We start from the raw sequence: 24,868 nt of genomic DNA on the forward strand, positions 1-24,868 counted from the left end.
GGACCATTTATATTAACAAGATAGTAAAGAAGGACACTTCAGCTAAAAAGCATAAAGTGGCAGAAGCCTTAGGAGCCAATGACAAGACGAAAAGGAACCAGCGTCTCTTGACTCTGCCAGCTACACTGCATTCATCCTGCCTCCAAATTCCATTAGCTTTTCCTTTGGTCGGTGTGGGAACGCCCTGACCAGTCTCGCAGAGAAGGACTTGATGGCCCATCATGAGAAAAGCTATTAACATATCCACAGTTGGCCCTGAGATATGCTTTCAAGAATTTAGAAGATTTGCCAGCCCCCCATTTGAATTTTTCTTCAAGAAGTGCACTTTTATTAGCACCCTCCTCCCTACTGTGGATAAAAATGGTCGCAATATTCTCATGGGAAAAAGAAAAAGAGCATTCTCAAGAGCCTCTGTAGATAGAGAAATTGAGTTCCTGGCCAAGAATAAAAATGGGCAAGTCTGAAATGTTTAGCGCTTCTGATTAAACCTTCAGTGGTATATTTCTCTTAGACAAAGCATTTGCCATAAGTAGCTTGTCTGCCTGAGTATGATTTATGTGCCTGGACTGAAATTGGCTGAATAATTTATGCTATTTATTGTTCAGGAAAGTTTCTTCTTCTTCTTTTTTTTTTTTTTTTGATAAATAAATAAATAATGCTGTGTTAAGAGAAGGGGAAAATAGTGGCAACTGTCAGTAGTGTGAGGAGGAAAGAAGGTTTTTTTTTTTCTTTTTTCCAAGTTGAAAGCTAATAAAGTGTATCTAAGAGGAATGGGCTCCACACAGAAGGGCAGGACTCTAATAGGTGAATATTGTCAGCATTTTCGATGAAACCAATTGGCTAAGAGAAGCTGTCAAATAGGTGTGAAATGAGGTAAAATTACGAGCGATACACTTTCTTTTAAGGTACTTTGCTTTGTTCCTTACAGTGCCTTGCAGCAAAAAATTTAATTTAAATACTGAAAATGGAATGCAGTTATATTGATTTAAATTTGCTAAGAAAGTCTTGGACTCTATTTCCTGTTTCCTGCATAAGTACGGAATGTGTGTGAGTCTGTGTACGTGCTTGCCTGTGAGTGCCGTCAGCTTTTCTACTATTTATGAGTGAGTCACAGTTTATTAGACCCTACCACAATGTATATTAGCATAAAACACATAACTTGAATTGTCAGTTTATAAAATTTTCAGAATGTATGATTATAGTTCTGTTCTTACTGTAAATTTTTACACAGCTCCAATGATTTATCCCGCCTGCCAAAACACTGGGCTCATATTAGACCTTGGTTGTTTTTTGTCGAGCTCTTTTTCTTTCTTTCTTTTGCTTACCGTTTTATCCCATAAATTTTATTCCTGGAACCTATGCCAAAGACAGAGTTATAGACAAAAGGATGGATGGATGAGTGTGCAGAAATACATGTGGCTCAGTTCAACTGAAACAGCTTCACAGATAACTTACTGTAAGCTATGGCTAAAAATATTTGAAATGTTTACAGGCTGCATAATATATATGTTTGACATATTAAAGGAGACTTCTATCAGCTGCTCAGTAACCATTCCAGAAAAACGCCTCAAAAGAACTCAAGCAAAATCACAGCCCCTCATCTGCAGTGCTGTTTCTAATTTGGAGGCAAATTCATCTCTGACATACAGCAGATTCTGTGCAGGTGGAAGCAAGCCCCTCTCTGCTCCTCTCTCTGCCAGTCAAATTATGTCATCAGTGAAGGATCACTGGTTTTTAATGATACGGTGGCCTCCATACTGAGAAGCAGTCCTAGCAGAGCAGTATGCATAGCCAATAAAATGGCTGTCACCAAATTACAATTGACACTTAACATCACTAAATCTGCAGTGTAATTCCTTGTGACAGTTGTGTAGGTATATTAGAAGAAAATAATTTACTTCAACCCAGCATGTTAGACACATTTTCCTGAGCGTAATTCATGTCACATTTACAGTAGCCAAAGCAAGCAGTCTCGAGGCAACCTTAATCTGGGAAGAGATCATCGACGCTAACGTGTTCATTGAAGTATGATTATTTATGCATGCAATAAACAAAGCTAGAGCAGTTGTTCATTGTAGGTTTTAATTGTTATTGGGGGTTTTAATTGTTATTGGGTTTTAAATGAATATTAGCCTCTTTTGCTTTAGGGAATAAGGAAAACTATTTAAAAAAAAACAAAGCCACATTTTATATGGAAAACAGGCATCAGCTAAAAAGCCTCAATTTTTTTTTAGGATCAGGTGGACGTTCATGTGACCCTCACTCTACTCCAGGTCTAGACTGTGTTTGGACTTGACATTCGATGCTGATTGCAGTGTGACAAAAGCGTAGTGAGCAACTTCCAAGATGCAAGTAAACTAAAACACCCACAGCACGATTTGTCTTCTCTCAGAGTAATAATTGGAGAACAAAGGTTTGGAAGGCAGAAACAGTTTCTTCTGGAACCCTATTTGATACATTCGGCTGGAGCAAATCTGCAGAAAAGACCCTTCCCTGGCCTTATAAGCATACATAAATATGTGACAGAGTTAAAGGTCTCCACTCTTCAGAATGAAGTGGTTTGAATGTCTGGCGAAATGGGACTGCAAAAAATTCATTCCAACTTTGTCTCTAGGCAATTCACCTTTGGCCCAGTGATGATATGAGTCTTTCTGCTGATGGGGGAGATATAATAAGTCAGGTCAGGCAGTCTGTAGGAGGCAGGGGCCTATTTGTTAGCAGAATGAGGCAGGTGTGCTGTTCTATGGGAGATTAGCTCATCCCAGCATGCTAATTACCTCACAGGAAACCCTCAAGGTGACACATCAAACGCGGGAGCTGCCTATCCAGTCTTGGAAATGGGCATGCCTGTGTCGTTAACTAGTCTTAATTTAGAAACTCCAAATTTAAAAACACAAATCGGTGAGTGATAATTTCCCTGTCCTTTCATTAAGACATTAAAACATCTCCAGCAAGTGCATGCTCAGGAAGGAAGGATAGCTAGATTACAGCTCAGCTGCCAGGCAGAGGCATTATCCTCCTGCCTGCTTCCTCCTTGATTTTTTTTTTTTTTATCCGAGTGGGGAACTGCAAGCAAGAAGTAAGAAGAGAGTGCACTTTCTGCTCGCTGAGGTCTTTTTGGCAGTTTGTGTGCCATTTGCTGAATCCCACCTTTTGGAAAATAATTTTGAGTGAGTCGTGTATTTTCCAAAACAGAATCACAGCATTTCAGCTGTGCCACCACAGAGCAAAAAGGAAAAAATGGCACGTGGGTTTTTATATAAAGTTTGAGAACACAGATTGCTCTTCCTACCTCCTTCTGACTGTGGAGTGGCCGTCCTCGCAGCGTCTAGGGCTGCCGAATGCTTTCGCTGTGCTAAGCAGAGCTCTGTACTGCTGCATGCCACCGGCAAAAGCTAGAACCTCTTTGGTTTTCTAGGTCAGCGAAGATGACCTGAGAAATTCTTCAGCGTCACTCGCTCCTTGAGCAGATTCCTGAGAGCAGGAGGCTGGGGTGGTGGCAGACCAACCGCATAACAACAGCTGCCTTGTCATGTGGGCACCAGGCTGGGGCTGGGTGGGGAGGGGGTCGTGCACCAAGGGGAGCAGTAAAAATAGAAGCGGGAGGGAGAACAGTATGATTAGGAGACAGGGAGTTTCACCAATATTTCAGAGGTATGGCAAGCAAAGACGACTGACATTTCTAGGGATTTCTCAGAGACATGAGCTTAGCAGAGCTTTATCAGAAATCAAAGTTTTGAGCAGGCATTTTTAAGGATGTATAATGAGAAAAAGTATTTCACGCGTGAAATCAGAATTCCGAACATGAATATTGATATAGCAATCTTGATAAAGATCAAGTTTAAATGATATTTAATTTTATCAGTAATAAATGATTTGTTTTGTCTTCAGTGTCTTGCCAGGATGAAAAAAGAATGCTCATTTTATACTGTGAAGTGGAATTAAATTTGTCATTCATCCAGGCCAGAGAAATCTTGTGTTCTCCCTTTGTTTAAAGTCCACTCCGTGGTGAAGATAAACAGTGTGATAACCCCTGGAATGATGTTTCTCACAGAGTGAACATGGACCATGTGTACAGTGGATCCTTGTTTTAAAAAAAATAATAAAAAGAAAAGAAAAACCAGAAAACTACCCCTCTCTCCTAAGACCGATGCTCTCTGCTCTCTCAGGGACACTCTGCCAGGACAGTTAGGATCTCCCAGAGCCCCACCCAGGAGCACCCACCCTCTTATTGTCCAAACCCCTGTACCAGCCCCACCTCGGTGACTTGCAACACCTGGTGCAGGAGAAGAAATCAAATAAATACAGTAATTCTTTCTGCAGGAAAAACCATCTACAGAGATGGTACAAAAAAAAAAAACCCACATTCATTGGTGATCACAGAATGCAGCATAAAATCCTGGACCCATTTATCAAATAACTTAATCTCTATTTTGAAAACCTTACAGTTGTGTTATTATTATGTGATCCTGACATAGAAAAAATTCCTGCACACAGAAGGAGTAAGTTAACAGAGGGCAGGTGGTATCTAACCCCTTCCTATTCTGGTACTTCCAAACCACCTCTGGTGACCCCCATTGCTGAAACAAGGCTGGTTTGTCACAGAACATATGGCCTGTTGCCTCTTTATTAGGAACAGCTGATTGCAAGGAATTATTTTCTAAAACATCAGTGTTACAATAATTTTGTTTTCTAGAAATAGATGCTGCTTTAAAGAAAGTTTTTGTCCTCAGTAGGAAAGAGAGTTGACTGTAAACATACATAAATACGCCCTCAGCCTTTCTACCTTCACCCAGCCTACCCTACAGACACCTGGGAACTACGGTTCTCTTCCCAGTCCTTGTTAAGGCTCCTCCATCACACTCACAGTCTCGATTTTTAAAATAAGCACATCTTTCTGAAGTTACATGTTGAATATCAAATAAAGACCATTTTCATGTTTTCAAGGCCAGACCAATATGAATAAGTCTGTAAAGAATGAAAGTCAAATCATTAACTGTATATGGATTTGATAACCAAATAATTTCAGTGATTAAGACAGAAGTGTGCTGTGGAATCACACTTGCACGATGATAGTGAGCAGCACTCATTTGTGGGGCTCTTTCCTATCAATATAAGACACCAGGAAAAAAAAGAGAAAGTACTTATTATAAATACAATTCTTCCTCATTAGCTTCTATATGCATAGGAATAATTTTTCAAATGCAGAGAATAGAGAGAAGTTCTAGTTCCACATGAAAATGTTATTCTATATTTTATAAGGTCTTGGCTATATAATAAATTAAATCTTAATCTATACCACCAATAGAAATGTAAGATACCAGTCGATATTTTTTTCCTCGGTGTCTGTAACCAAAATTAACCCTGAGACCCAGCAGACTGGACCAGGGCCCCGGAGTCCTGTGCAGTATTTCTGTGGCACCCCTCCAGGCCAGTGCCTGCCAGGGGCCAATGTAAGGTAAATTATTCCCTCTACACATGTGGATATTTTACTTTTATGAAATAATCATATAATAAGACCCCCCCTTCGAGGCCAAAGCTCTACCAGTAAAATGGGCAACATTTTGTATGATTCACATTTTCTTCTTTATCCCATATTACATAGTATATCATTTTATTCAACCCAGTTACAGAATGAAGAGATCTATATTTGTAAAACTGTTACATTTAGTTTTGCTGAAAAATACAATGTATTTGAAATCCATTTTGTTTATTTTTAAAAGAAAGCAAAAAATACATTTAAATTTTTTAGAAACCCACTAGACTCCACATCATATGTTATCAGGGGGTCGCAGATTCAAACAGCGAGACACTGCCCGTGATGATGGCCAAACTCCGACTGTGAACAGCAGAGGCAGGTGAGGGTGCGGAGCAGCAGGAGCTCTCACTCACTGCTGGTGAGAATGCAGAACAGGACGGCCGTGTGAAAAGACATGTCAGTGGTCTCTTACACAACCGAATACACACTTCCCATATGATTGATTGAGCAATCGCACTTTTTGGTACTTAGCCTGAGGATTTGGAATCGTATGTTCACAAAAAAAACCCTGCCGTGCCAGTGTCCATAGCAGCTTTAATCATAACTGCCTAAACTTAGAAGTGACTGAGGTGTCATTCAGTAGGTAAATCTATAAATAAACTGTGGTACATCCAGATAATGGGATATTATTCAGCACCAAAAAGAAGGAAGCTATCAAAGCCAAGAAAAGATATGGAGGAAAACTAAATGCATATTGCTAAGTGAAAAAAGCCAGCCTTAAAAGTCTCCGTACTGTATGATTCCAACAATATCACATTCTGGAAAAGGCACAATAAGAGATCAGTTATTGCCAGGGTTAGGATAAAGAGACAAACCAAAGAGGATTTTTAGGGCAATGAAAACATTCTATATGATAGTATAATGGTGGACACATGCCATCCGACAATTGTCTAAAGCCATAGAATGTTCAGCACCAAGAGAAAACCCTAATGTAAACTATGGGTTTCAGGTGGTTATGGTGTGTCAATGTAGGATCACAAATTTTAACGAACCTACTGCCTAACTAGGGTGTTGATACCAGGGGAGGCTCTGCATATGTGAGGCTAGGAGATATGTGGGAAATCTCTGTACTTTCTTATTTTGCCGTGACCCTAAAACTGTTCTAAAAATTGTCTTTAAAAACATTCAACATTTATTCTTGAGTTAAGTATACAGATACATTTTCTTGAATAGTTAAAAATACTCAACAGAAGAATAAATTTGTCTAAGTCAGTCAAGTTAGAAAGTTCTAGATTTTGCCATAAATTAACTATATATGATTATAAATAAGCATTTCTGAAGAAGTTTACATCATCCTTATATAAGCTTTTAAGATTAAAGTAACAGTTGTCAACTGCTATATAACAAACCATCCCTAAAATTTAATTATCATTTTATTATTTTTCATTATTTTCTGGGTCAGAAATTAGAGCAGGACTCAAGTTGGGCAATTCTTCTGCCTCACATAAAGACGACTTGTGATTTGGTGATATTCAGCTAGAGGTTGCCTTGGCCTGGATTCCTTACTCACATACTTACTTGGAGCTTGGGATGGGATTGCTGGAACAGCAATGGGGACTGGCCAGCACTGGTGTCTCTCCCTACTGCCTCTCCCTGTAGCTACCTTGTGCTTCCTCACAGCAAGACAGTCTCAGGGTAGTCATATTTCTTACATAGTTCATCAAGAGTCCAAGAGTGATTGTCCCAAGAGACGGGCAGTAGACACTTCTGGTCTCTTACAGCCTAGACCCAGAAACAAGCAGAGGAACATCACTTCCATGATGTTCCATTGGTCAAAGCAGTCACAGAGCTCACCCAGTTTCAGGACAAGGAAACAGTGAGCAATGTCTTAATAGGAAAAATGCCTAAGACTTCCGTGACCATCTTAAATCTGCCACAACAGAATGTTTTATTTTACAATTGTATTGTTAAATTCTTTTTTCTACAAAGAACATACACTGTACCCAATTTCTTTATTGGGAACTCCCAATTTTCAGGACCAATTTCAATGTTCTCAGAGAATAAGCAACAAAGAAAGTCCAAGGAAAACCTAACTATAGAACAAGATATGTGTCACATGGAGTATATAGCCTAGTATGCTCAATCTACAAGTAAGTTCAACAGAAAAAGGTAAGACCCCTTCTACCTAGTGTAATTAGCATCAGTCAGCCTTAGGTGTCAGCCTAATGACCCCAACTATTACAAATGGCCATAACCAATCCTTCATAACTGTGCGACATCCATTGCCATTTGTAGTCCAGGCAATGTGTGGGGGAAACTTTGCCCGCACGTCCCCCATCTGCCATGGATGAAAATAAAACTGCCAAGACATGATCTGCTTGGGGAGGACAGGTGGTCAATCTCTCAAAGGAGAAGGACCAAGAACCCCTTCCTCAATGGCTTTTATTAGGTTCATAATACACAGGAATACAGGTAAAGCTCATCAATCAATATCAGGTGGTAAGGATCAAACAATAGATAACATTTCAAAGAAATCTGAGGGCTTAATCTGAGTCAGTGTCTGTCAGGTAAGGGGGTTGCAAAAACTTAGGGAGACATACTCATTTCCTGCTCTGACCCTTATCACATGAATGAAAGCACTCTTAGCAAAGCAGGCTTCACAGGACTTTACGAATTTTTTCTTATGCCCATTCACCCCAGAACCCACTCTAGCTGGCAGAGGGCTGCACTGCCCTCCCAGTCATAGGTTTTTAGGCTTAAGTGGATTAGAGCCAGGAAGTGCTTCTCCCAGATGGAAATGGAGACTCAGGCTATGTCACAATAGCCAGGGGGCAAGAGTCCATCACCCCCTCTTTGCTGCAGCCCCCCGAGTCCTTCCTTGAGGGCCTCCCAAGTGATTGTGTCTGGCTTAGGTTGCCCCCCTCTGAGGGGTCTTAGCCATCACTGACTATCGGACCAAGCATTGGGGGCCAGAGATGGATGAAGCAGAAGCAGCACTCCCGCCAGGGAGATAAGCTTTGTCTCCTTAGTGGCTCACAGTCCAGAAGTTGCTCACTCAGCCTTATCCATAGGGGGTGGTTACAACTCCTGAAACCAGGCAGAGTGGTTTCCAACAGCAATGCTCTTCAGAATATGGCCAGGTGTCTCCACAAATTTCAGAACATATCACTAGCCAAGGCACCTTCATCTTGTACACATGTCCCCAAATGTTAGTAAGCCACCAAAATTTTCTACTTCAATTTCTAAGAATGACTTCTCCTTAGTTTATAGCAATAACTATTTAACAAAGTCTGTTCTGTTACCTAGAGTTTGCTTTGGCTTGATGTCATGGTTTCCTATTAGTTCAGCAATGATGTTTAATTCTAGTGTCCAGCATGTCTTGACAGTTATTCTAGTTACTTTGCTTTCAGTACAAGCCAAATACCACCTTCAGAGAATTGCTGTGGGTATTAAATGAAATAATACACCTGAAGAAACCTTATTTCTTTAAAAGTACAACATTGACTGTCTTAGCTACAGGGATTACAAAGATGATTATCAAAGCGACCCAGAGGCAGGCATGGACACTATGAAACAGGTATCAGCCTCAGCAGAATTTAACCAGGAGCAAAATACTTACTTCCATGGAGGAAAGAGAACTTGGAAGACATTATGCCTAAGACCAAGAGAGGTAAGAAGTTGCAAAAAAAAAAAAATCTCAAGAAGAGCAGAGTAGTAACCTAAGCACAGGGCACATTAGGAGGAAGAAGGAATTAATGAGGTCTATATTGGGAAAAGGGACCAAGACCTTATCATGATGCACTTCTAATGCTCAACTAAGGAATACAAACAGTATTTGAATAAGCAGTAGAGAGCCATTAAAGAATTTCATGGGGGATTGAAGAAAGACTATAGTTAATCTACTCCCAGAGGTCTCTAATAAACAGATTCGTTGGTCATTTTTGTTGAGAAAAGAAGGAAGAAGGCTTAGAATCCCAAATCTTGAACCCTGAAACCCATGACCCACCTAATGGTGAACTAGATTCAAAAGTGGAAAATATTATAGATCGACCCACCTTGCTGGATTTTGGTCCCACGTCCCAATCTGGCCTCCCATCCTGGTAAACTAGGTGTGTGGCCATATATGAACTGAGAGGTTTCCTTCTGTTTTTTACTAAGGGGTCTATTGTCAGATAGGTGTGGGCTTCTAAACCACTATTCCCTGGGCCCAGAGTCAGGTCTCCAACTTCTGGATGTGAGCACCCTGACTCAAAGAGGAAGCAGAAAAATGAGAGTGCTTTTTTCAAGAAGTTAGTGGAGAACCTGCTCCAACTAAGAATTTACTCTGTGTACCCTGTGTCCAACAGGCCTTCTCAGGGTAAAGGCGTTCCCTGGTTGGATATGGTCATATATGCATCACACCAGCAGGAGGAAAGAGAACAATAATAACACACACAAAAAGGGGGGTCCACAGGAGGTCTATTCCCTAAAGTAAGATTACCCTCCTTTTCTGAGCTTTGAATCCCTTGCCTTGGATGATTTAATCTCTTGAATACCCTTAAAGATATTTCTTAAATAATTTTTGTGTGTCATTTAATAAAAAGTAATGAAGTTATTTTCATTTTATATTAGTAAGTTATTAAATAGTATCTTATATAGCTCAATAGACTATTTAAAGATATTTTATATTAAGGATTTTTAGCCCTGGCTGGTGTAGCTCAGTGGATTAAGTGTGGGCCTGTGAACCAAAGGGTCACTGGTCTGTTTCCCAGTCAGAGCACATCCCTGGGTTGCAGGTGGGGTCCCCAGTACAGGGCATGCTAGAGGCAACCACACATTGATGTTTGTTTCCCTCTATTTCTCCCTCCCTTCCTCTCTCTCTAAAAATAAATAAAACTTTTTTTAAAGGAAAAAAAGAGTTTTTACATTTTTTACATTAATAAGAAAATCATCTTTATTTAAATCAAATTTATATAATAAAAATTATAATATGCTTGACTAACAATTTAAAAGTAGCATATTTTTGTTTAAGTATATTAAAAAGTAGATATAAATTAAACTACCTTGACCTAGTCTGTTGTAAATAAAAAGAAAGGTATTATTTTCTCTTTTTAACTCTAGTAAGTATTAGACTCATTCTGGTTTTTAAACAAGGGTTTGATCAGATGAACACAGCATACACAACTGTTAAAGAGTGTCTTGAGGAAATTTTGGAGAATTGTTATCAATCTTATGCTCTTCCTCAAACTTGTTGTCTTTCAGTATTACTGTTGTATATTTCTTATCCTTAATCAACAACCCATTAAAGGTATAAATTAAACACTCTATGAGTAAGAAAACAAATTAAAACTGGAGAGTGTCTGACCTCTATAGCAGTTATTAAGCTGAGATAAATTTCCTGAGTAACTGAGGCATAACACTCATCTATACATCCTCACTCAATTAAATTAAATTAGAGATGCCATCACTACCTGAAACGTGGGTTTTCAAGTGTATCCGCTGTGAACTTGTTAGAAATGCAAATTCCTAGGCATTCTACTGACTGAATCAGGAACCTCAGGGTGAGGTCCAGCAGTTTGTGTTCCAACAAGCCTTCCAACTACTTGGATGTACGCTAAAGCTCAACACTGACCTGGAACCAGTGGAAATGCCACACAGCCCTCCATGCAGCACCCTGTGGGAAGATCTGCTCTGGAGAAGGCAGAAGCACAAACCTCTTGGGCAGGCAGCCCACAGAAGCCCTGGCAAAAGAAACCATCCAATTCAGGTTGCATTATTAAGATGGCAGAAACATTCTAGGGGCGAAAGTGCTTTCTTCAAAAAGAGAAGAATTGAGAGAAAACTTAGGTTCCATCTCACACTTGTGGCATATTTTTAGAAGATCAGCTTTGGAGTCTGACCAGCCTGAATTGAAATGCTGGCCCTACTACTTACTGGCCGCCTGACTGGTCATAGGAGGGAAACTGAACAGCTCTTCATCTGTAAAATGAAGAGTTGTAAAATAAATCTGTCCTTCTGGGATTGTGGTGGGATTTTATGACCTATCATATGTAGAGGTAAGCCCAGCACAGGAGAATTCCTTTATTTAAATAGTACTGGGGTAGGATAATTAACCAAGAAATTATTTTGGTTTTATTCTTCCTTTATTTTTCCCCATCCTCCCTCTTGCCATCCCTAGCCAGGGGCCAGGTTTTGTGATCTCCTGGCTCTGGGATGGTTTGTAACAGAGCAGAATGTGCCAGCTGTAGACAGTTGCTCTCACTGAAGAGATTGTGCCAGGCACCCAGGAGGGTGGAGAGAAAGAAGGGAGTGACTTTGAGGAGAGGGACAAAGATGGAGATTTTCCACATCCTGAAAGTATGTCAGAGGCTGTGGAACTCCTGGGCAGAGTTAGATCCACACACTGTTTCACAGTCCTGGGAACAGAAAGTTGTCAGACTCAAGCTGATCAGGGATGGAGGGCTCTGTGCAGTTTATAGGACTAGCCTCCAACTCTGGGCTTCACAAAGATGTCTGGCACAGAAGCTAAGTAGCAAGACCTCCTGACCAGAAATAAACATCCAGACTAGAGAATGGCTATCTAAATGTGATTACCTCAGTGGGCCTGTGATGGGCAGAAAGTATGCAGTACTTCTGTGTGAGTTCCACAGGGCCTCTGCACAAAGAATGAGGTGGAGAGAATCCTAAATCTCACTGAACTTCCTGTCAGGCCCACAAGATGGCTTGGGAATGGAATGTAGTTGGCATAAGACAATATTTACAATAGTCATGATCTGGAAGGAGCCCAAGTGTCCATCAGTAGATGAGTGGATAAGACAATTATGATATTTATTTACACAAAGGAATACTACTCTGCCATAAAAAAAGAAAACTTTTGCCCTTTGTGACAGCATGGATGGACCTGGAGAACATTGTGCTAAGTGAAATAGGCTGATCAAAATAGACAAACACCATATGATTTCACTCCTGTGTGGAATCTAATGAACAAACTGAACTAACAAGCAAAATAGACATAGAGTCATAGATAGAGAGCAGGCTGACAATTCTGCAGGGTGGGGTGGGGGTTTGGAGGGTGGAGGCATTGAGCAAAAAGAAAAAGAACTCATGCACATGGGCAGTAGTGCAGTGATTGCAGGAGGAGGGAGTGGGTGGGGTTGGAAGAGTGTATAAGGGGGAATAAATGGCAATGAGAAAGATACAATAAAAATGAATGGTTTTAAATAAATAAAGTGTGACATTTCTTGTACATTTGAGTTTGTAGACTGATAATCATACCTTGTGCTCTATTTGTTATTAACAGTCACCTTATCTTCAGACTTACACAGATATATTCTATTTAGTTAATAAAAGCAAAGACCTTTGCATGGACAGGAGAGTGGGAGGGGCAAGTGTATCCCTTGCATCCTCAGGAAGGAGGGTGGCAATGTTGGCCTCTAGCACAGATTACCAGATTTTACATAGATAGATTTAGCAAACGTGGAGTAGTGACTTTTCGAACCTCAGTTGAGTCTACATTTGCAGGATTCTGGGATGTAAAATCCCTTCTTACAATTAATTTATTTTTATTCTCTTAAAAAAAATTTTTGTATACGGAAATGGCTCACTGAACTAGGTTCTCTCACAATATATAAATGTGACAGCAAAAACTAATAAGAAATTAGCAAGGCCCTTCTCCATGAGCCTCCCCAACCAACCAGGCTGCAGTAAGAAACATACTCAACTCGTAAGAGCAGATGTAGCCATGAGTTCTCTGAGCATATGTGTGGTAAACGACAGCATCCATATTACTGTGCAACAGAGCGAGTTGAAATATCTCAATATGAAAATGGGATAACATCTGACCTTCATGCTCAATCAGATGACCTTCTAAACATGGTAAAGCTCTAAAAAATAGGCTATTTGAACATATTGTCCATTTGAAGTTATTTCCTCGGGAATTGCTGAACTTCTTCAAATCTAAAATTACAATTCAAGAAAGTACAGTTTAATACTGGCAAAATATAATTAAGTAAACTAGCTAATTCAATGTAATTTGCTATTATCTGACTCACAATTTGAGATATATTATGAGGCAATTATGTTGTAATATTATTTACAAATATGTTTAAAATCTTGATGATGACTAAAAAAAATGACTCAATTAGGTCAATTCTCCTTTCTTAATCTCTCAGGCAAAGCAAAACACTCTCTCTATATGAAAGGAATAATCTCTACACACCCACGAGAGAGAAATTTATTCTCCCATACCATACCCCATGGTGTTTTCCCGAGACTTTGACAGCCCAATTCCAAGTCAACATGTCCAGGCGTGGAACAGAATTTGACTAATGGCTAATATTCATTGTATCCTACAGTTTTGCTAGCTATCATTTAGGGCCCAATGAAGGGTAAAAGTATGAAAATATAAGAGGTTTGAAAGAGGTGCCATAGCTTGCTAGTTAATGATATGAGAATGCGGGGCCAACTGCCTGCCTTAGCCCAAATCCTGCCCCAACCTCCACAGCTATGTAACCCTGGGCATGTTGCTCAGCCCCCCAGCATTGGTTTCCTTATCTGTGAAATACCCATAGCTCGTGGTGGGTAGTGAGGATGAAGTAAATTAATATTTTTAAAGTGCTAGAACAATGCCTGGACATAAAAAGTATTTTATAAATGATAAATAACTTAATAAAAATATTCAAGGGAAATAATTGCTAATATTTATTAGAAACTCCCCAAGGTGGAGATGGATTAGGGTTTCTTCAAATCTTTATCTTCTTTCTTTATAACTATGATATTTAGTTCATAAGAAAATGGTGTAAACTGTCTAGTAAATGATACCTTCTATTTATGTCAGGGTCTAAGAGTTCATGTGAAGTTATAATGTTTGCCCAAAGAATTTAATATGGGTAAGGTTTCCCCATATAAGACTTGGGTTTATAGGTTGTTGTTTGTTTGTTTCTCCTCTTGGTATTTTCGAAGTCCAAATTGGACTAGCTTTAATATGCCTTGTTGGATAACTCTAGGCCAAGTTTCCAAAATGAGTTTTATTCCAAATTTATTTATTGGTCACAAATTTTTGCATAACAATGTCCAGCACTTTGGGCGGAGACCATGTAAAACACAGTACTGCTCCCTGTAAACCAAATTACACTAAGACTACAGACAAACAGACATAAAGTACTTAAAAACAATTTTAAAGACTCAAATTTGACTAACACTTAGGATCTGATTATATGCCAGTAGTTTCAAATTTGTTGTAATTTTTCATCTCATTTCTTAATATCTTCATTTTATAAGAAAGATAATAAGGACTCAGAGAGGTAAAATGACTTATCCCAGGCCCAAAGTTGATACATCATTGAAACCAGTTTTGGAACCAAATTCATCTGACTCCAACCTAAGGTTTTCTTCCATTCTGCCAACACTGTCAAGATGATCATCCAGTCTCAAGACAAGATGTGATTATTTAGGAATTCAAAGGAAAGGAGTTTGAAGTGGATGAAAACAAGCAAAAAAAAATCTCTCGGGGAAGCAGCTGAAAAGTGGTTGGACTTGGGAAGGTGAATAGGAAGTGGGATGGCCTCTGTGGAAAGTTGAGAAGTACAACCAAGGAGAAGGGGAAGGTAGGTCAGACTAAGCTGTGAGGAGCTAGGGGAGTGGAGGTAAGATCATTCTGGTATTAAGATCAGAGGAGACATTAGGCAGAAGAGTTTAGGCATGATGTTGGGAGATCAGAAGCCTGGCCAGGCTTTTGAGTAGAGTGGAAGGTGCAGTACAATTATTTCTTTAGTGGTAGAATAAGAGAAAAGGAAAAAATGGTCAGGAAAGGTGGCAGAAAGCTATCGTGTTAATTCAGGCAAGGTCAAAAAGTATCGGCAGTTGTCTGATGACTATGGAATAGAAACAACATCACAGCACTTAGTCTAAAAGAAAACAAAATGAAGAATTTCATAATTATGCAGCATAAAGAAAGCAGTAAGTTAGAAATGCTTTAGGGCTTTGAACCTGGACAACTTGGACAATGATGATTCCATTACAATAATAGGAATCTGAGCCAGAGAGGAAGAGAAGACCCTGGGTCTGGCAAAACAAGGGACAGCCTTTCATTTAGATGGAAATAAACACCACAAACAGAAGACACTGAGGAACTAAACTGAGTTTAATTCTAATTCTGTTGAGCTCCAAGTGACACCAGGACATACAGATACCAATGTGCTGTACAAAGTTGTACATCGGACTAAAACACTGGTGAGCAGTCAGGATTAAATATAAATTCAAAAGTCACCAACATAAAGACAAGGTATAGAAAGTGAGTTGAATAACTCACTAGCAACTGATAAATAACAGCTGAAATGTTCCTTCCACTTTGTCCATGAGTCACCAAAAGGACTTTCCATTCCCATCTCTGGTTCTTCTATTTCTTAGTTTACACTATAAAATGTTAAAAACAAAACAAAACAAAACAAAGAAAAAGCCCTGGCTGGTGTGGCTCAGTTGGTTGGAGCATCATTCCATACATCAAAAGGTTGTGGGTTCAATTCCCAGTAGGGGTACATACCTAGGTTGCAGATTCAGTCCCTGGTCCAGACGTGTATGAGAGGCAACTGATCAGTTTCTCTCTCACATCAATGTTTTTCTCTCTCTTCCTCTCTCTTTCTCCCTTCCTCTCACTAAACACATTGAAAAAATTGTCCTTGGATGAAGATATATATCTATATCAGAAAAAAGCATCTGACTTCTGAGGAGCAGGCAGGAGGTGAGGGACATTCTCATTATCTATTCATGCGCTTTCCACTTTTTGAGAGGAGTAGCCACTCTTTCTCTGTTGTAACCCCTGGAAAAGGAACACATGAGAGAATTAAAATGTGCTAAGAAATGTGAAATGCTAAAAATGGCACATTAGCATTGGCTGTATAAGAATTTCAATGTTCCTGCCAGCTCGGATACAGTCAATTTTATCTTTAATTACCAAAATAAATGTAATTTAAAATTTTTCTTGCATACCTAAAGTCAGAAAATGAAGTGCTCTCTCAAGGATAATAAAACGTCTTGCTCTAAATTGGACAAATTACAGTATCACAGAACCCTAGGAGTTGGAAGGGAGTTTCAAAGAGATGCAGTCCATCTCCTTCTGACGACATACCAGGAGATGTTCACTAAGCCACTGATGAATGACAGCTGGGCTACATCAGTCCTTAGACACACATCTTGTCAGCAATCCTCAAACATCACCCAAGGACCTTATTCAGTTTGCAAAATGACCAGACTCAGTGTCATAGATTGTCATAGACCATACCAGTGTCCAATTCTGACATCAACCTAATTGAGAACAAAAGCAGGATCACAGAAAGTTGTTTCATTGGGAAAATTGCTTTATAAAATGCAATTCTGTTCTCCTGAGTTCACAAGAGGATCACCAGAGGTAGTGTGAGCAACTAAACTACAGGGAATCACGTTCCTCTTTGCCTCACATCTGGTATGGATTTATAAGGATAAAAAAAGAGGGAGTCATTTAAATTAGCCATGTGGATTTGTGTCTTGACCTTGTTAAGTGAAAAGTAGGTGTTACCCCCATGAATTTCTGTGAAATTGGTAGTAAATATGTAAAAGTTAAGGCTCCCCTACAGAATACTAAGAAGCCATGTGTTTGAAAGGGTAGAAATACCAAATGCTAGTACATTTGCACTTGGAAAACAGAGACACAACTTATATGATTTCTTAAAGATTTGAACTTGGTCCTCTTTTTTTGATATAGCAAAAACACAGAAAAAAGATGAAAAATGAGTGAGGGTACAATTAAGGGAAAGCTTCATTGTCAAATATCAAGTTCCACTACCTACAGACTTCCAAGACTAGACCTTATAAAATGTGAATGTAGCATAAGAACGATGAGATGTTAAGAATTAATGCTTTTCTTAAGAAGAGTTTGCTATGAAGTTTGAGAAATTCTGTGATTATTTTCTTATCCTAGAAAAGATTCTTTTACTCACAAAAGCTTTAAAAATTCAAATTAAACTGCTAGACTTTTTAAATAGATTTTCTTGTCATCTTCTTTAGCTCAGTAATTTAATATTTTGCCCCATTCCTACTTTGGCCAATCCAAAACTTTATTTCCATCTTGGATCAGGACTTCATATGATACAGAGAGTTCCCAGAATACTCTGATCTTTGACCTCCACTACCAGATAGTTTTATGCAGAAAAGCCCCATGAATATTGCCTTTGCCTTTTCCAGCCTCCTTTTTTCTCCTTGAAGAGGACAGGTTCACAACCTGGCTCTTATTACAGGTTTTAAATTGAATCCTATACAGTGAAAAGAACTCTGTTTTTATTTCTTTGGAATTATTGGCTTTCAAAGCCTTTGAATTCCCTGCAGATAATTACTGTTCTGGCCCATGATTTCTCCGATATCTGATGCCTCCGTTGGAATAAATTACCTATATAACAAGGAGGGTTAATTGGTGTTTGGAGCCAATGTATGTGCCCCTTGTATTATTTTTTAAGTGCCCTGCATACTCTGACCCTCTGAAACATCTCATTGGTTTAAACCATCTCCTCCAGTACCACTCCTGGTTTGGATTTTTGACCACTGGAAGCTAAAAGAAATAGGCAAGCATTTCGGTAGTTCCATTTATTGTCAGGGTTGAGGGTTCCTCTGGTTCTGTGACACGTGTAACCCCTCAAGGGGACCGCATTTCATTATAATATTATGAATAAGAATTGTGTGGACCTAAGATGCCTATGCGCACATCCAATCTCACAAAACTTACCAGAACTCGAACTTAGAGCTAGTTTCCATAAAGTTAACTCTAGCAGCATTCAGCCTCCCCAGCCGTTTCACATATTCCTCTCTGAGCATCTATGCTTTTTGTGTGTATTTGTCTTATTAAAGCCATGAAGCTAAAAACGCCTCAACAAAGTAAAACATTAGCACTAACTTTTACAGTAAATGGTTTTGTGTGAATGAAAACTTTTTAAGACTGTAACTGTGGGCAAAATTACCCAAAAGTAGTTTGATAAATGCCATGAAACATAACATCTGCATCTCAAAAATGCATTCTGTATGCTACAGAAAAATCTCAGGAGCGAACAATTTTCTAATATTATATTTACAAATTTATAGCAAGTGGCTTTATATGAAGGCTAAACTCACCTGCAATACTTTCATGTTATGTAAAATGAAACGTGCCTCATGCTTGGGTGTTCTAATAACTACAATATTATTTTAACAATTACACTATTTAATGCCCCGGATTAGTCCCCCTGATAGTGCTATTAACTGTCACTATATGCGATAACAGGTGGCTTCAACTTTGTTATGACATGATTGTTCCTACTGTTTGTTGAACTTTCAATACAAGAGGGTGGGGATATTCCCAGCGCCCCCCCAAACCTTTAAGCAGCTACTGTAAAGCTGCAGTTTAATTCTCAGCTGGAATGTTTAGAAACCCATGGTGCTAAATACCTCAGTGGACTGCTTAAACACCAACAACAGCCTTATGGGGCCTTAGCCGACCTTAAACACATCTTTTTTTGTTGGGAATATTGCATTCTACCACAATTCTGTGGGCTAACCCTAGGCTCACATTAAATATACCAGCCTCATTGAAGCTTACTGAATTGAGTTGAGTTGTTCTTTGTTTTATTCTCTGGCAGCTTCACCCCCAACTGGGACTGGGCAGCCTTTCTTCCAGTGGAGCGTGCTTTAAAGTAACCCAAAGAAGAGAAGGAGGGGGTAGGGGGAGAAAAACCAAAAGGTGCAGCTAAGGCCCATAATTAGTCTTGATCCTCCAAGTCTAAAATATTTTAACGCCAGGTTTCTGATTGCAGTACGGCAAAGTGGATTTGGGAATGCAGAAAAGTAATTAGGTCTGTGCATTGAAGTGTGGAGAGCATTTAAAAGTGAATGGGTGGTTACTACATTCTTGGCAGGCTGTTTTTTATCTTTTCATGCTCTGCTGTTGTTAGAGGTGATGGGTTTATTGCAGTTTTTGCACTCTGGAGGTGGTTGTGTTTTTCTTAACCTAGCCTTTTGCTCTCCATCTCAAAAATGAATCCTCATGGTGTGAGGAAGAATGAGGGAGATTAAAAAAAAATAAGAACAAGGCACATTGGCCAAATATTATGCAGTGAAGCAGAATAAGTTGGGAATAAACCTCAATGCCGCAACAGGTCACTTATAAAGATTCTGGGCTTAATTAATGACTCACTGAGCACAGGACCTACTGGAGACAATGGTCACCCTAAGGAGAAGAAAAACAAAACATGTTATTCCCTAACTATGTTCACAGAGCCATCCCACTATCTGGGGAGAGTCTGGCATCATTATGTCACTCTGAGTCCTAGTAGAGGCGATATGGAGCAGAAGTGTCTGAGTCGTCAAAAATGCATGGTTTTGATTCCTTCAGCTTACAGAACTGCTGCAATTTGCTCAGATCACAAGACCTTTCAGCCTAGACCTTCATGCTGGCAGCCAAGTTATCATAAGTGCGGGCTTAAAAGTCGTAGAAAATGTATGTGGTTTTCATTTTTTAAAAAAATAGCTAGGGTGGGAGGGGGAAGGCTTGTTTCTTTAACAATATAGGCTTGCACAGGAAAAAAACTGCATGAGGCATTTAGTGAGATCTGCTGAATTTGAAATTGCAGACCCAGATCTAGCTAATGGTGAACCAAATGAAAGAAACAAAACATAGGTTGTGGGGTTTTGATGTTGTTATTGTTGCTGTTATTTGAGGATTTGGAGTTTTCTGTTTGTATTGTGTCTGTTATCATTTTAGAAATGATCCTTGGAAAGTCATGCATCCAAGATCAGTATATTTATGTCCTTAGGCAACTACTTCGGCACACTTAAAACTTAGACAAATGAGTTCCTTGTTTTTTAACGCTTTTTAAGTGTTGTATTCAGTATCTTAATTAAGTGCTATTCTACTATTATCTAGTCTGCTGTATAAGAAGTATAGTTTCTTAGCTGCAGACAGCTCTTAGCTCATTGGGTTTATCTTCATTTCTAGCAAACAAAAACGAACAATTTACCGTTTGACATACTAGCTCTTTGAGCCTGGCAAGGCTCAAAGTAGTTCTTTCACCTCAAGTTTTCCCATGAAAAGATTAATACAGCAGTGATATTGGTCAGCAACTTTCTGTTTTAGGTCTTCTAGAAGATACAAACAAAATATATGATTGGACACCAATATAAATAAGATTGACATCCTCATCACACTTGTTTATAACAGAAAACTTAGAATAGTATAGATTTCTAGCAATAAGGTATTAGTTAAATAAATGACAATACAACCATGAAATGAAATGCTATGCAACCATCAGGAGTGATGCTTGGGAAAACTATTTAAAGACCAGAGAAGATTTTTAAAATATATTACGTTTAAACTTTAAAAAGCAGATTATAACGCAATATACAGGGTATAGTTTTCTGTGTGTATATAAAGTGGGTAGTAAGTTATATAATATATTTAAATATATAATCATTGTTTAAAAAGTAAGCACATGTTTAAAAAATACACAAAATGTTAATTAAGGTTACCCCTGAGTAGTGCAATTCAGGATGATTTCATTTCTTCTCTTTGCTTATCTATATTTTCTAAAGTCTATTTAATGAACTTATAATAGTCATTTAAATAGAAATAGCTTACCAAACTATGATATTTAATTCTGCCTGCATACTTTCTGAAATACTCTTAATGGGCTGTCCCTCAAAGTGCCAAAGGCAAAAGGTAACAAGTAAAAAGGTTCTCTCCTCACCCACATCCCATATTTATTGTTGTATTCGAACAAACATAAGCTTCACACGGTATTTCCAGAGGACCCCCTCTAGTTCCTAATGGTAGAAAAAGATTCTACCATTATACAATGAAACTGTATTTTACATTTAGGAAAAACCAGGTGAGAAAAATGTCTCCCCTCCCAATCTTTCTGCCTTGAGGCAGAGACTAATCACCAATAGACTTCATTCTGACAAGGCTGTACTCACAGACACTTCAGGCCTGAGAGCACTGACCAGGGTCATCCTCCGCCCTGAGCCTCCCTAAGCCTAAAGGGCTGGGTCCACATTAGGACTCGGCTACTTGTATTGAGGAAATACTCCTTCTTGGATGCCTGGTGTATTCCTCATTATGCAGATGGGAAATAAGCACTAGCTTATCCAGGTCAGATGCATAATGTGTATAAATAATTGCTGGGGGAAATATGTGGCTCAGTGAGCACATCTAAAGCCAACAGCTTAAGAAGTTTGTGTCCAGCATAGATGCTGACTTGCTGGGAGCCCACGGGAAAAATCACTTAAACTCTTTGTGTTTCATCTTAAAATAGAGAGGGTAGGAATGTTGACCCGGGCCCCAGGGAATAGCGAAAGATTGTGAAGCACTTCAAAAATTTTTGTATCAAAGTAATAGGTGCTATTTAGGGAAAAGGTCATGAAATAATCAAAGACCTCCTGCAACCTCAATAATAACACTGTGATTTGACAAACTGTGATCTAGGCATGGTTGAAAAAGCATAGCTAAATTCAAGGGAGTCCAAATTTATAGACATTTGCCATTGTTAGTTTAGAAACTTTGATTTTTTTTTTTTGCATAAGACTCATTATTCTCCTAAAGCAGAATATACCAATCAGATGTTTGTGCAGATTCTCTGGCTTCACATGGTTTAGAAAAGAATTTCATCCAGGGATGAGAAAGTTCTTGAAAGCTTCACTTACTACAAACCAAATTGTATGCAGCAGGTAGAAATTAACACGTGGGCTAGACACAACCTTCGATCACAAAAACACACATGGAAGCCACAAAAAGCTGGAATATAGTGCTGCCCTATAATTATGTGGCTTTTCTGCAATAGTCACTGTAAGCTTCTGTGGCTTCCATTAAAAATACCACTAAGAGTAATTGGCAGCAGGATATTTCTGGTTTCCGATCCGATCTCCTTCTCTCAGTCCTGCTGGGCATGACACCCTCCTACAATCTCTGATCTGAGACCAGACAATACCCCAATTTTAGTCTGTCATAGTATTTTCTAGATGGTTTACCAAATTTTCAGTCATCAAAGAAATAGGGCAGGAGGTGACTTGATATGCCCCATGATTTGGGTCACAGACTTCGGCCACCATTGTTTGTTCTGGTTGTGTGTCCATGGAGGGAGATGTAGAGAAAATTTGCAAAAGCCAGAGTTGGGACCAGAGCTATCTTTATGCCTCCTGGACTTTCTAGCCTTAAATAACAATGATTCAAAACAAAACTAAATAATCATCTCTCCCTGTGTCTGTTGAATTCTTTAATCATAATTTCTATCCAGAGTAGTGGTTTAAAGAAGTCTTGGGAATCAAACAGACCAAGGTTCAAAGTCCAGCTCTACTTCTTAGCTAAGTGGCTTTGAGTAAGTAATTTAATATTTTCTTACCTCAGTCTTCTGATCCATAAAACAGGGAGAGTAACTGCTACTGCTGATATTGTGAAGAGGTTGGAGATGGGGCACGTCAATATTTAACAGAATGCCTATCATACAGTAATTATTCAATAAATGTTAACAGCATTGTTAGCAATGTTGTTATAACAGTATCAGTGGTGAATAGAGAATACTGACCCTCAGGGAGATTAAGTGGCTGGCAAGCCAGGATACCAAGCCCCGGAATTCTGACTGCAAAACACATGCTGTTTTCACTCCCCTTCACTGTTTCCCTCTTTGGAAAACAGAGTCAGTGAAGTACAGAAGGACATGCTCACACATATACTAAGGTAGCCTACCCACATGCAAGGATCTGAAAACACAAATCCAAGAATGCAGAAATATATTCATCTTCAGCAACATTATTATAGCCTCTTTTATGGTGAGTGGTACTGTATTTGTCTCAATCCCACAACAAGAATGCTCACCAGGATACTCTCAAATAAATTTCTCAGCATCAAGGGTAGAAGAGAGAACAAAAGCGATCATTTCTTTTTTCTCTCTTTCAGTGAAAAATCCATGACCTCTATAAACCTTGACTGAAAACCATAGCCCAAGGCTTGGTATATCTAAGGCTGTAGGGATATGGGGAGGGCTGGTAATGTTAGAGGAAGATGAACTAGGAGCAGAAACAAAGGCCAGTAAACAGTGAAAGAAGCTGAGAGAGGGGGAAGAAGGAGGAGTCCTGGAAGCAGAGAACACAACACAGAAAAAGGACTTGGAGAAAGACTGAATAAATTGTTTGCTGGTGCTGTTTAGCAAAATCAGCTAAACTTGGCTTTCAAAAAGTTTCACACAAAATCATTTCACTGATTATTTTTTGGCATAAGAAATTTTGTAAAATTTGGAAATTCGCAAAGTGACACAATTTGCTAAAAATGCCATTCAACACAATTTGATATAAACTACTGAAATGTTATTATAATTCATTAGAAAAACTTAAAAATGTGATAGTGTCCTGAAAACTTGGATTGTTGCCCCAAGAATCACTGGCAGCTAAAAACCAGCAACCAAAATGCTCAGTCTATCTATTCACAGGCAAATGTAATGTGTCTTTTATGTGGTTAGCTTCACTTTAATATCGTGGAGATATTCCTTAGACATTTTAAGTCTTTCGTTTTATTTTTTCCCAAGAGTCAAATCCTACAGTCCATATACACGTAGGCAATTCTATATAAAATCCACATGACCCATTTACCAGCAAGGAAGCCATGCTTACTACTACTACAAGTGAGTTAGAAGGTCTGAGTCTAGAGTGTGAGAAGTGCCCCGTGCCTTGCTGTGTGTATGTATGTTCTGAACAGGGTAATAGGTGGTTAGCTTCCTAACAAAATTCAGTACTCCTAATATAATTCGGGGAGGTATATATTATACAATGAAAAAGTCCTGAATGAACATCAGACAGACTAGAAGGTGGCTGCCTCCTTGAGGAAAAGGATTTTGTTTTGGTATCTGAGTACAGATTCTAGCAGATAGTAAATTCTCAATAAGTTATAAGAAAGAAGAATGGAAAGAGGACAAGAAGGAGGGAAAGAATGAAAGAGAAGAAGAAAGGAAGTTCAGTACAAATTCAAATACATAGTAAAGTGAACTTGGACAAGTTGATAGCTTTTTAAAACATGCTTCCTTGTATGTAAATGAGATGAATACCTACTACAAATATTATTTACAGTCAGGGCTTTGTGGTTTATTGGAGGTTTTCACAGACATTATGTTATTAAATCATTATATTATTTTATTATTTCTATCATCATTGTATAAACCTATATAATAATGAAAAACAGTTTATCTTTACTCAGCACCTGCAGCTGCTCTATTGATAATTCTCCCAGTCCCGTCCATGCTTTGCAGCTCTGTGTTCTCAATCTTCCCTTTCCTAGCAGGTTTCCTATCACGTGGGCTCCTCTGTAAAGACTATTTTCTAGAATCCCCTTAGGCTTCATACTTTTTCTTTTTTTAAATTTTTTATTGTTAT

At 38.9% G+C, this 24,868-nt stretch overlaps 1 non-coding gene across 1 annotated transcript; it reads right to left on the minus strand.

Annotated features, from left to right (window-relative positions):
* Positions 1 to 5,340: 5,340 nt before the first annotated feature.
* On the minus strand, positions 5,341 to 5,477 carry LOC119052727 (small nucleolar RNA SNORA5). The gene has a single exon (XR_005083182.2). It is a non-coding gene; the product is annotated as a small nucleolar RNA SNORA5 (small nucleolar RNA).
* Between the last annotated feature and the right edge of the window lie 19,391 nt (positions 5,478 to 24,868).

This window comes from Artibeus jamaicensis, unplaced genomic scaffold, assembly GCF_021234435.1.
Source record: "Artibeus jamaicensis isolate MK-2021 breed Jamaican fruit bat unplaced genomic scaffold, CSHL_Jam_final contig_3214, whole genome shotgun sequence".
Classification (NCBI taxonomy): domain Eukaryota; kingdom Metazoa; phylum Chordata; class Mammalia; order Chiroptera; family Phyllostomidae; genus Artibeus; species Artibeus jamaicensis.